The following is a 12,628-nucleotide window of genomic DNA, read 5'->3' as shown; positions in this document are numbered from 1 at the left end:
ATAAATCAGGACATCAAGGTATTTTTTGATGCCCAGTGACAGGCAAACACATCAACGGGGTGTAGCAAAGTGAGCCATGCAGTTTCTATTGTAATGAGGAGGGTGGGATAAGTGATTTCCCTTTCTTCCCCTTAAATATCAGGCCCAGAGCAGTTAACCCATCAGGAAAAGTTACTAAATAACAAACTTCATTATAAGCAAAGATAAAACAAATTAAACTCATATTGGAAAACCATTTTAGACCCACCAGGTGGGCAAATATACAGTCTGACAATAGTGAGTGTTGGCCAGGAGGTGGTAGAAAAAAACTCTAGTTGGCTGCAAGGGGTCAAGCACTTAGGAGAAAGAAATGGACAACCTCAAGCAAAGTTGCAAATGTGCCTGCCTGTTTCATCACTCAGCATTCCCACTTCTAGGGAGTTACTCAATTCTTTTCTGTGCCCAAATGTCTCTTTATCTCTTTTGTCACTGTGCAATCGAAGAATTGATGCTTTTGAACTGTGGTGTTGGAGAAGACTCTTGAGAGTCCTTTGGACTGCAAGGAGATCCAAGCAGTCCATTCTGAAGGAGATCAGCCCTGGGATTTCTTTGGAAGGAATGATGCTAAAGCTGAAACTCCAGTACTTTGGCCACCTCATGCGAAGAGTTGACTCATTGGGAAAGACTATGATGCTGGGAGGGATTGGGGGCAGGAGGAGAAGGGGACGACAGAGGATGAGATGGCTGGATGGCATCACTGATGTGATGTCTGAGTGAACTCTGGGAGTTGGTGATGGACAGGGAGGCCTGGTGTGCTGCGATTCATGGGGTTCCAAAGAGTCAGACACGACTGAGCGACTGAACTGAACTGAACTGAATCTAGAAATCACTTTTTAAGTGAGGAGAAAAACAGTTTCTTCTTCTATTTATACTCAGTAAAAGAGAAACCTGGAGCCAGGTTTCCTAACTCCAAAATGTTAATAAATGAGTAAAAGGAGTTCACATTTGCATCTCACCGAACACTCAGCTTGACGGGGCAAGGACGGTGGCCTCCCCTCTGCTCTCAGCTGTGTGTTATACCTGCAACCACCCACTCCCCTGAAATCTGGAGGGCCTGGGTCGCATCACAATCAGGCTGGACTCCTCTTGGCTCATGACTGTTACTGTGAGCTGTCCTTGGTGTGCATGCTCAGTTGTGACCTCTGCGACCCTGTGGTCTGTAGCCAGCCAGGCTGCTCCATCCGTGGGATTCTCCAGGCAAGAATACTGGACTGGGGTGCCATGTCCTCCTCCAGGGGATCTTCCCGACCCAGGGATTGAGCCCACATCCCTTGCATCTCCTGCATTGGCAGGTGGGTCCTTTACCACTAGTGCCACCTGGGAAGCCTGCGCTGTCCTTTAAGATGTGCTGTGCTTGAGAGGAGTTCAGCCCTGACCACTGGATATGCATTTATAGTTCTGACCATCACTTATGGTCAGAATCTCAATTCTACTTCTATTTCCTGGTGAGAACTCCTTAATCTATATTCAAGTTAGTGTACTTAGTTAAGGTATGTGGGCAGGGGCTTGGTCTGCATCCAAATAGATGCAGAAGAGAATGAACCCTGAAATCTCAACCCATCAGCAACATCGGTTATTACATATTATGTGTTCATCAGACAATATGTATGGTATTGAGTGGTTCTTTTCTTACTGTTATAAATGTGAAGCCCGTGTCTTTTGAAAGGCTGTTGAAAGTAAATGCATTGCCTGTCACCGTTATCCAAGACTTTGATTCCATATAATAAAAAGGGACTTAGGACAGAGCAGTGGTAACTTAACTTTCATGGGAAGATGAGGAAAGAACAGAGGGGAAGTTAATATGTCAAAGATACTCCATTCTTGCACAGGTTTCCACGTGCTGCTGATGCTGCTGGACCATAGTTTGAGACTACACACCCCCATCTGGACCCTATTAAAATGCATCTCTTGACCAGTCAAAGGAGGAGCCTGGGAGGGGGAGGAGAAGTCAAGACAAGTTGACCTCAAAGGTACCACGGAAAAGGTAAGGGGCTCCAAGACAATGGTCAGGTCTCTTTCTACTCAGAGAGCCTGGGTTTCAGAGATAAAAGTCTGCTTTTCCAATGAGGAAGCCACAGTGGATAAACAGATCTCTTTCCTTAGCTGCCAGAACAAGCACAGCTAGATAACAGTTTGTAGTCTCCCAAACTAAATATCCATCATACCTGTGACTTGCAGTAGCGATTTGTGTTCTAAATCAATTCTACCTTCAATGTTGAAAATCCCCAAGGATCTAAACCAGAGGTTAAAGCGGTGGGTGGGGGGGTGGGGGTGGGGGGGAGAGTTGGGGGGTGCGGGGAGGGGAATTCTCATTTTCCTCCAAAGTCAGCTTTTCCCAAAGTGTATTCTGAAGAATATTTGTTTGATCAAGTCACGCCGTGACAAAGCATTTCATAGTCAAATGAAACAGGATGCTGAAAGTCATATCCTCTTCTCAGAGATCCACAGGAACGTGTCTGAGAAGTCTTGTGGCCAAGAAATCAAGTTTAGATTTTTTTTTAATTGGAGTATAATTGCTTTCAGGAGAAAGGAATGGCTACCCACTCCAGTATTCTTGCCTGGAGAATCCCATGGACAGAGGAGAGCTTGGCGGGCTACAGTCCATGGGGTCGCAAAGAGCCAGACACGACTAAGCAAGTCATACATAATTGCTTTACAATATTGTGTTAGTTTCTGCTGTACAACAAAATGAATCAGCTATGTACATACATATACCCCCTTCCTCCTGAGCTTTCCTCCCACCCCACCTCCCCATTAATTTAAGGTTGTTAAGCTCAGTGTTTAGAAATAGGACCAAAGAACATTTGTGCTTATAACACAAGTGCTGTGGCACATATTTAGAGAAGCACTGCTTTTGAATACCTTCTTTCTTCAAAGGGAGGAATTTTGTTTTGTTTGTGATGGAAACTTCATGTAGGCATGCAAGAACAAGCTGATAAACACACAGACACACACAGAAACACCCTAGGCTGCCTCCAGCCTCAATCCCCAGATAGGCAGAAGAGGAAGCATCTGAAATGACCGTTTAGGTTCTCTTCCCCTCCAGATGTGAAGCTGGCCTGAGGTATGACAGTAATTGCTGCCTGGGTGGGATACAGGGGCTGCTCTTTTTATGGGGGGAGGGGGACTGCTGCTCTTTAATGAGGCAGTTAGGATGGGTGGAGGAGGAGGAAGCTCTGGGAATAGGTGATAGGCAGCCAGGAAAGCGCTGGCCTAGGGAACACCAAGTGGAATTTTCCTCTGGAAATCCTTTTGAACTAAGTGGATTTGACTGTTGCACCCCTGGTTGCCTAGATCCCATGGCTAAGTGATTTTGTCTTCATTTTCCAGTAATGATTAACACTGCTGCAGTCTGGGAACAGTTTATTCAACTGCGGTGACGGAAACAAGGAGAAAGCCCTTCCTCAAACCCCTCGGCAAAATCTGCTTTCCACTTCTGACTGATGGTGGGAAGAAGAAAGACGCTGCATTTGGAAGGACTGTCAGAATCAAATATGTCTGAAATCTTAAATGCTTCTCAGTGTCTGTTTTGTGATTTTTAAAATTTTGTTTACAAAAGCTTTTCTCTTTCCTCCCCCTCTCTCCTTCTCTCTCCTCCCTCCCTTCCTTCCTTCCTTTCAGTGAAAAGAGGAAAGGATAACAAAATATTGCTCATTTGGGAGAGGTAACAATAGAAAGCCAGCAAAAACTGCATCTGGATCCACCTTGCAATGCAGGGGATGTGGGTTCGATCCCTGATTGGGGACCTAAGATCCCTCATGCCACGGAGCACCTGAACCAGCATGCTGCAACCACGGAGACTGCATGCCACAACTAGAGTCTGTGCGCAGCAAGGAGTATCTCGAGGGCTGCAACTGAGATCTGACACAGCCAAATAAACAAATAAATAATTAAAAAGAGAGAAGAATCTGCACCTGGGAGTAAGGGGAGAGCTTCCCCTTCCATGACCGAGTGGAAGCCTAGAATGTCAAAATAAGAGGGACCTCAGGGATCGTCCTGACTCATCTTCTCAAAGAAGATGGACCCAAAGGTTGATCTCTCGCACAGGACTCTTCATCACAGCACTGCCGCTTTCTCTGCTCCAGGCTGGAAGCAGGCTGGGCAGAGCTTGTTAGGCAATGTCATGAGTTTTGCTGCAGCTCTCTCTGAAGCAGGGGCGATGTGACACGTTTGAACCTCTGAGCTAGAGCATCCTCTGGATCGTGCTGAGACTTGGTCAGCTTGGGCGGACAGGGTGGTTGAGGTAAGGAAGAGATGTGTTGTTGTTGTTGCTGCTGTTTAGTTGCTCAATCATGTCTGACTTTTGTGACCCCACAGTCTGTAGCCCAACAGGCTCCTCTGTCCATGGGATTTCCCAGGCAAGAATACTGGAGTAGGTTGCCATTTACTTCTCCAGGTGATCTTCCCAACCCAGGGATCAAATTCACGTCTCCTGCACTGGCAGATAGGTTCTTTACCACTGAGCCACCAGGGAAGCCAAGGCTGAGATAACCAGCCTGCAAAGAAAGGCTCCTTATCCTAAAAACCAAGGATATTGAAAACATGCTTGATGCACTTCTAAGTACTCAGCCAAAGTAAGTTTGCCAAAATCACAATGTTTAAGGCTTCTATGATGGAGTAAGAGGGACACAGAGCAAGATGTGGAATACACCAGGCTCAGGGAAACCCACCAGAACTCTTACATCATCTGAAACCCCTGTGTAACCCCATCTTTAATGAGGTGATGGCTGAGCTTAAATGCTGGGCCTCTCAGCCATGCTGTGAAAAGTAGTCTCCTACAAAGGATGATCACCATGTAATTTGAGCTCTCTAGCTAAAACAAACCCTACCTAGCTGAATCCTCCTTCAAGGGGAACTCTTCCTGTTCACAGTTTCATGTCATTCAGTGCTATGGAACCACTGGTACAGAACATGGCAGTGTTTGTTCTAGATACTTTATCCCTTATTTTTGTGACAGATGGATATTCTGTTATGTGAACTTTTTTATGGTTGGCAGTAGTATCAAGTATCAGTTATTTGTTAACCACATTCCTAAAGTTAATATGCAATGACAGAAATTGTTAATTATACCTGTGACTATGGTCATAAAAATCATTTTTAAGGCAGAATATAGAGATTAAGTGATGAAGAGGCAGGGATGATAAGAGCAAGGAAAGGGGAAGAGACAGTTTTGCAGGTGACAGAGGGTGGTGGGGGGGGGTCTCTAAAAATCTTGGCCAAGACCTAATCTAATCATGAATGTTGTTTTCTCTGAATCTGAAGTAATAATGTGATGTATGAGCAAGAACTAAAAAGCATGGGAAAAGTGCATTTCAAAGAGTAGGGGTATTAGCATGAGGTTTACAGCCTCAAAATGAATTCCTATGATGGAACTGACTCACACTGGATACAACACGACTTGACATGCTCCTCAGTTACAGCCACAAAGAAGGGGCCGTCAGGAAAGTCAGCTAAGATTGCTGAGGACATACAGGCCACCAAATGCTAGGGCTGGGAGGACTCCGGAGGTCATCTAGTCCCTTCTCCTGCCTTATAGTTCTCAGACAATGAGTCAGCTGGTGGAAGGCGGGCAAGAGTGGGGAAACTCCTGTCTCTGATTTTGTCCTAAATATCTCAGAAATGAGAATGATGTCTTGGCCACCACGATGCTATCGATCTGTTCTAGTATTTAAAGGAACATAGTGCATGGATAAGAGTGACTCATATTACTGAGGGTACATAATGTTGTATCTGGCACCATGCTGAGGATATGCAATGCATCCTACCCCATTCAGCACTCACACCAGCCCTAATAAGGCAGGTACTTTGTTATACAGATCAAGAGGTCAAAACATAGAAAGAGTGAATAACTTACTCTAGATCTAGCAAGTGGCCGAGCTAGAGCCCAGAACCAAGTTTGCCTGATTTTACCCTTCAAACTCTTAACAGTCCTATTCGACTCCCCATTGGCAAGGAAGTCTCACTGATATGAAATGATTCTTTTTATACACTGAAAAGTTGGTTTTGATTGATGGGTCAAAAGACACTTCCCTTACAAGTAATAAGAAGTTCATTATTAGGGTTGCCAGATTTAGCAAATAAAAACATAGAATGATACATTTGAATTTCTGATAGAGAATTTTTTAGTTTACATATTTTTAGTATAAGTGTGTCCCAAATATTACAATGGAACAGACTTCACACTAAAAGACTATTCTTTGTTTATTTGAAATTCAAATTTACTGGGCATCCTGTGTCTTATCTGGCCTCCATGTTCATAATGAACGAGAAAGTTGGTGAGTTTAGTCTCTCTGCGGGCCACTTCATGCTGCTCTCTTCCATGGCTGACCCCCTTCTACTGGGAACCTTTTCATCCAAGGCTGCTATAAAGCCCTTCAGTCCTATAGTCTCTTGGTATCTATGTTTTTATTGTTATTTAATTGCTAAGTAGGGTCCGACTCTTTTGTGACCCCATGGACTGCAGCCCACCAGGCTCCTCTGTTCATGGGATTCTCCAGGCAAGAATACTGGAGTGGGTTGCCATGCCCTCCTCCGGGGATCTTCCCAACCCAGGGATCAAATCTGTGTCTCCTACGTTGGGAGGTAGATTCTTTACCACTGAACCACCAGGGAAGCCCTGTCTATGTATATCATAGACTAATTTATTAATTTTTAAATGTTTTTATTAGTAAATGGTTACAGAAGAATATATGTAACCATTCTACTTAACAATCACTGAGTCAATGGTTATAAGGCCTGTTCAGTATTTTAAGATATGGCCAATTGTTTTCCAACATGATAGTATAACAATTACTCTTCCACACTGGCACACTAGTTCCCTGGGTTTATAACCTCACTGCACATGGGATATTGTCAAACTTTTGCCTTCGTAGTGGGTGTAAAGTGCCCTCTCACTGTGATTTCCATTTCCCTGATTTCTAATGAGGTTGAGCATCTTTTCACAAATTCATTGTCTCCTCCTCTTCTTGTTTTCAGAGTTTTGCACTCCAACTATGTGCTGGGGTCTAAAAGTCCACTGTTTTATGGAAGAGACTTGGAGACAGTAACTCAGGGGAAGATCAAACAGAGAAGACTCTAGGTACGGAGTGCACACTGGCCCTCTGTGAGCAGAACGAGGGGACTGTGCTTTGCACACGGCACTACCTACAGGCCTGGAAATACTGCTGTTGCTCCACCAGCACTTAGCTCCTCCCCACTGGCAGCCCAGTGTTGGAGAAAGTATTTCCAAGCCACACAGACCTGTTTCCTAGCTATGTGACAGAGAGTTGCTTTCTTCCTCTGAGTCTGTTTTCTTATCTATAAAAACATGCCTTGCAGGGTTATTCCAGGGTTAAACAAGACAGGAAGTGGAAAGGACCGCCAGGGAGGGCCTCAACCCATGATGCCTTCTACCAGGCTTCTTTAAGAACCAACCAGAAGAAAAACATCTCAAGACAACCAATATCCTGTTCCAAAGAATTAGAACAGATCACCAGGAATTTTGCACTTAAGATCTTATTTGTGGCAAAGGTAAGCCTAGGGTTCTTCTTAGAATCAAGAGATTGAGTGGATTTTGGAGACAATCTGACCTGATGACTCCTTTCCATGCATTACTGGGAGTAGATCATTGGAGAGCTGAGTGTCAGCCATTATTCCGAGGCGCCTTCAGAGGGAGATTCCACCCAGCTGCCCGACTCAGTGTCCCACAGTCTCTGTAGTTCAGAGTTCTTCCCAGTGTCTTACTTAAAACCTCTCCTGCTTCAGCATAAATTGTTCCGTCTTCTCAGAGTGAGGGAGCCCTGCCATGAGACAGATGGCTTGAACTACAAAGCAAGTCTGCTAGCTGCTTCACTGGCCTGACTCACAAGTTACTATTATGGAATAGGCTTCCCTGGTAGCTTAGTGGTGAAGAACCCGCCTGCCAGTGAGGGAGACACAGGTTCGATCCCTGGGTCAAGAAGATTCTCTGGGGAAGGAAATGGCAACCCCCTCCAGTATTCTTGCCTGGGAAATCCCATGGACAGAGTAGCCTGGTGGGCTACAGTCCATGGGGTGGCAGAGAGTCAGACATGACTTAGTGACTCTGCACGCTCCCATATTATGGAATGTTGGGCCTAGGCTGCACCACTTAATTCACATGAGAAAACCAAGGCCCAGAGAGGTCTGTCTACCTGGATATGATACTACAGCTAGTAAGGGGCAAGAGCTGGGTTTCAGCTCCAGTTTTCAGAGTCAAAAATTCAGGATTATTTTGTTCCCCATCACCGAGGGTCTGTTTTTATTGAGTGTATGTCCAGAGGTGACCCAGAATCCTTGGGTCATCTGAGGACCAAGTTCAGACATTGTACTCCAGGAGTCAGGAGACCCCAGTCCCAATCCTGGTCCTCTTCAGAACTGCTCCTCTGGAGAATGTAGTGACAAAAGAGCTTTTGTTTATGTGATCATTTGGAGGCTAGAATTCTGCACTGGAAGAGATATATATATATATGCGCCACGCCAAGTCACTCCATTCACGTCCGACTCTTTGCGACCGCATGAACTGTGGCCCACCAGGCTCCTCTGTCCGTGAGATTCTCCAAGCAAGATACTGGAGTGGATTTCCATGCCCTCCTCCAGAGGATCTTACCGACTCAGGGATCAAACCCTGGTCTCTTATGTCTCCTGCACTGGCAGATGGGTTCTTTACCATTAGAGCCACCTGGGAAGCACCCCCCCCACCCATATATATACAATTTTTTAAATGGAGAGTTACTGTAACTTTCATCCAACTTTAAAAAAGGAGTCCAGGACCTTAAAAAAAGCCAAGTAATGCATTCATTTATCACTCATTCAGCAAATGATTTTCAAGAGCCTACTGTGTGTGAGATACCCTACTAGGCCCAGAGAATATAGTAGAAGTACAATAAACGTGAGCCCCACCTCACGGCACCTGCATTCTAGTGAGAGGGGCAAATGATAAATAATAAGCAAATAATAACATGAAATACCATCAGATAGGTTCAGAACTACTGGTCCAGCTAGACTTTGCCTTCCTCTCTGGACTCAAATATGCAGTTTTCCTCTGCTAAGAAAGCCAAACCCCAGTGGAAACGGACTCAGTTTAACTTCTCAGTTGCAATTTGAAAGGATGTAGCAAAGTCCCTCGGAGAAGGCAGTGGCACCCTACTCCAGTACTCTTGCCTGGAGAATCCCATGGATGGAGGGCCTGGTAGGCTACAGTCCCTGGGGTCGCTAAGAGTTGGACACGACTGAGCGAATTCACTTTTACTTTTCACTTTCATGCATTGGAGAAGGAAATGGCAACCCACTCCAGTGTTCTTGCCTGGAGAATCCCAGGGACGGGGGAGCCTAGTGGGCTGCCGTCTATGGGGTCGCACAGAGTCGGACATGACTGAAGCGACTTAGCAGCAGCAGCAGCAGCAGTCAAGTCCCTAAGCCTCCTGACCCTGTTCCTCGTAAACAGGGTTGTCTTGTGCAGTCAGGCTGATTAGATTAACCCTTCATTCCTCTCTGCCCCCCAGGCAGGCAGCATAATTCCAGATCTCTAGAAATGAAAGGCAAGTCTGTTTGGCCAGGATCAGCAATGCACTTTCCCCTTGCAGAATCTCCCTGCTGATTACAACTGCTGCTTGTGCAACACCAAATGATCTGAAAGCCCCAGAAAGACAAACCACCAAGAAGCATGGGTGAATGTTTAAAATGTGTGGATTCTCATAATAAGGATATTGTTCAGAATTTTTATCTCAGATCAGCTTTTTGTGCAGCTGCTGAGTGGGTTTTTCATATGTGCACCTCTACGGTTTAATAATGCAAGTGAGCTGGACTTCCCTGGTGGTCCAGCGGTTAAGACTTTGGGTTTCCGCTGCAGGTGGCAGGGGTGCTATCCTGGTCGGGGAAATTCCTCGTGCTGTGCAGTGCAGACAAAAAGGAAAAAAAAAAAAGGCAAGTGTGTCGATTCCCACCCCACCCCCATCCCCTGCCCCGCCTCCATTTCCAATCCACGACAAACTCCGAATTGTTGCTATTTTTCATTTGGTGTTTCCCTAAATTCAGCTTTGGGGGGTGGCAGTAGCAAGAAGGAATGACCTGTTGAAAGTGACATAACTCTGCAGTCTGACTCTAGGACACCTGATTTCTGGGTTTCTGCTCTCCAGGCACTAGATTAGATCCAGGGGCCTTGCTGAGATTATACATGCATGCGCACACAATTATTATTGGAATGCTGTGCGGCTCCATTGATTAGAATGTTTACCTTACTAATTCTAGGGACAGCGTCACACCACCAACTGAAAGGCCAGTTCTGGTTTAAAGAAAAACAGACTCTGTCAATGAAACTGAAATGTGTGTTTGTTACAGTTTGAAAACACAAGTAAATGAAAATTTTAAAAGAGGTTGGGGAAGGTCATGGATATCCATCACTTGGAGGGTGAATAAGAAAAGATTAATGACGATGTATAATTCACGTTACCAGGTCAGGATGGGAAATCCTGCTGGTTGTCCAAAAAGGGTGAGAATTGGTTCGAACTCCATTGATGGCTTCTATCTTCCTTTAGCTTTCTTCCCATCTCCATCCTCCACTCCATGTCTCCCTGCCATCCATTCATATCTTGGATCTGGTGGGGAAGTGACAGTCTCTTTTCCTGAGAGTCTCTCTGGGGATGGGCCTCAAGTCATGGTATTACTAGCCTTGGAAATCACCCTCCTTAATCCTCTAGTGAAAGCATGAGAGAGTGTCAGAAAAGAAAATATACCTGAACTAGAGAGAAAGTCAGGCTTCCTGCCCAAGGAGCTACTGGTTATTTCTGGAGAACCAGGCCTAGGATTTATGCCCATTGCTAAGAAGGTGTCATGGAGCAGACTGAAATAATCATGTACTGTGTCCTCCCATCTCTTAAATCCATGCAGGACTGGTTCTTGGCCTGGGGTGTGGGTGTGTATGTGTCTGTGTATGTCTGTGTGTGTGCGTGTGTGTGTGTCTGTGTGTGTGCGTGTGCATGTGCGTGTGTGTGGTGGGATGGGGTGGGGTGGCGGGGAGAGCCTGAAAGGTTTGTGTGTGTGTGGACTATAGGGTGGTGGAGGGGGAGGCTGAAAGATAAACTGAACAGGGACTCTCTTTTTCATTGCTATTGTGACTCAGCCAATTCCAGGATTTAAGGTCAGGCTCATTATCCATTATGCCTCCAATTCATTTCTCCCGGGAAATGCCATCTGTTGGGGGTACTTATTTCTGGGCAGCACAAATGCTACTAGTTGGGTTTTGGTGTAGCTGCTGCTTGGCACGCCTCCTGCTAGTCTTGTCCCAGGTGGCAGGGAGCAAGGGTAGGGCTCAGGCATTTGCTGTCATCCAGTTCACCCTCTTTTTGCATGTTCTGCCTATTTTCTCAGCTTTCTGTAAACACCCCTCATCCCCTTGACCCCGCACATACACAGCAACACCCTCCCTTAGTTTTCAAGCCACAACACGATTTCAATGCTTCTGTGCTTCTGTGAATTCCGTATCAGGTTGTACTAAGGCTCAACTTTGCCTGGAGTAAATAAGGAAGTGCTGTTAGGAAATTCTTCCCTTAGGATTTTACTTATGTCTTAAGCTAGACCAGCACCTTTTGTTATTACAGCTGTTCCTCACAGCGGTGCCCACAGGCTTGCCTTTCTGACTCCCTATTGTGAATGCATTGTTGGTTGACATTCACCCCTAGAAGAAATCGCTACCTTTTCTCCAGTTGGTAGGATAAATTCACGTGCCGGTTTAGGCTGGTTCACCTGTTCTGTACTAAGTGACCTGAATGGGGCTGCCTTCTCAGCACCTCACTGGTCCCAATGCATAGACACACTCCACTCAGGAAGGCAGTCCTGACATGGGAACTCGGGAATTCCTGGACGATTTCGGGAGTGATGAGCACAGTTCGACAGAGAAGCAGGATGCATATGCTGGCTTGAAACTCTGGAGACAAGTTCCTGTTCAACACCCAGGGAAGCTGGTTTTCTGGCTGAAGTCTTATAGTTAGGAAATTCTGGGGATGTGGGTTACAGAGGGCAGAGCTAGGGATGTGAAGGGGAAGGAAGTCATGTGCTCCAGACAGTTAAAGGAGACATTCTTGATTTTTCTTTCCTTCTCACCGTTCATAACCAGTCTATTAGCAACTCAGGCAGTCCCACCTTCAAAGTTTGTCCTGAAGTCACTTCTCTCTGTTAACCCTCACTGCCATCACCCTAACTGAGCCTCTGCTGTCTCTCACTGAGTCAACCAGATTACCTCCTCCAACTAGTTTTTGTGAAGCTCTCTTGCTAATTTCTCAACTTTTAAAGAAAATTTTTTAAATTTTTGGCTGCACTGGGTAGCATGTGGGATCTTAGTTCCCTGACCAGAGACTGAATCTGTGCCCCCTGCATTGGAAGCGCAGAGTCTTAACCACTGGAGAGCCTGGGAAGTCCACTCTCACTAATTTCTAATTAATTCTCTATGTGCATTGCAGGCAGATTTTTTTTACTCACTGAGCCACCATGGCTGCTGCTAAGTCATGTAAGTCGTGTCCGACTCTGTGTGACCCTGGACTGTAGCCTGTCAGGCTTCTCTGTCCATGGGATTCTTCAGGCAAGAATACTGGAGTGG

The 12,628-nt window shown here is 45.7% G+C and overlaps 1 long non-coding RNA gene across 3 annotated transcripts in view; it reads left to right on the top strand.

Annotated features, from left to right (window-relative positions):
• Positions 1-12,628, top strand: part of LOC133228067 (uncharacterized) — a 41,656-nt gene that overhangs the window by 27,432 nt on the left and 1,596 nt on the right. Inside the window, exons 1-6 of one of the 3 annotated variants that reach the window (XR_009730048.1) lie at positions 819-1,484; positions 1,869-2,023; positions 3,370-4,282; positions 7,015-7,117; positions 7,357-7,548; positions 9,887-9,992. This is a non-coding gene — a long non-coding RNA (uncharacterized LOC133228067). Of the gene's footprint in view, positions 1-818; positions 1,485-1,868; positions 2,024-3,369; positions 4,283-7,014; positions 7,118-7,356; positions 7,549-9,886; positions 9,993-12,628 lie in introns of those variants that run through there. The other 2 variants (XR_009730046.1, XR_009730047.1) reach the window with 2 other exon arrangements.

Source organism: Bos javanicus, chromosome 16, assembly GCF_032452875.1.
Source record: "Bos javanicus breed banteng chromosome 16, ARS-OSU_banteng_1.0, whole genome shotgun sequence".
NCBI classification, from domain to species: Eukaryota; Metazoa; Chordata; class Mammalia; order Artiodactyla; family Bovidae; genus Bos; species Bos javanicus.
This window is presented reverse-complemented; position numbering and strand designations above follow the sequence as displayed.